This window comes from Zingiber officinale, chromosome 3A (genome assembly GCF_018446385.1).
Source record: "Zingiber officinale cultivar Zhangliang chromosome 3A, Zo_v1.1, whole genome shotgun sequence".
NCBI lineage: Eukaryota > Viridiplantae > Streptophyta > Magnoliopsida > Zingiberales > Zingiberaceae > Zingiber > Zingiber officinale.
The window spans coordinates 66326621-66327548 of record NC_055990.1 but is presented as its reverse complement, the minus strand read 5'-3'; positions in this window follow the sequence as shown (position 1 = coordinate 66327548).

Genomic DNA, 928 nt, shown 5'->3' with positions numbered 1-928 from the left:
TTCCGCACGCCCTTGGAAGAGCACGACCAAGTTGAAAGGACACAAGGATCCTCGTCTGAGAATGTGCTCGCCTGGGATGTGTAAAAAGGCAAAGCACCCCGACTCGGTGACTTGTCCAAGTGGATCAACAGACAATTCTCTTAAGAAATCTTCGATGATCAGTTGTCATCTCATTATAGGCCTTTGACGAAAGGAGAGTATACGGGGTTAACTGATCTCAAGGACCATCTAATCAAATTTTAAAATATGGCCACGCTATACCAATACACTAATGGATGGCGATTTCTTTCCCAATGACTTACAGATGGCGATTTCTTTCGCTCACACATCCGGAAGCCCCCCGAGATACTTCGATCATCTATTCGGGCAGACTACTAAGTACATCAACGTCGAAGAGGCTCAGTCAGCTCAAAAGAAGTGATTCCCGAGTCGACGGTTGTCCAAGAGCGCCGAGTGGCCCACACCCATCAACCGCCAAAGGGGCCTCGAGCAGACGTAACGCAACAACACCTGGAGCCCCGAGCCTATACAGTCCAGCATGTGGAGGCAGAGCAACCAAAATTTACCGAGCCCCGATAGCGGACTCTGCTCTTTTGCTCTTATCATCATTCGACAACTCACAACACGAGAGATTGCTATCATCTCAACCCCAAACCTCGTCGACCGACTCCTCCAAGATTCTGTTGTCGATCTCCATCTCTTGATCGCCACCATCACTACCGATCGGGTGGGCAACACGAGGAGGACAAGCTGGTGATTGAGTAGAACCAACCACAACCCCAGTGAAGAAATAATCAAAGGCTTGCCCGGGCATCGGCCGAGCTATCACGCCTGCCAGCCTAGGAAGAAGAGAATCGCAGCAACACTACTCGGGGTGACATCGACATGATAGCGGGAGGCCTGATTGACGGTGATTCTAATCGGGTTA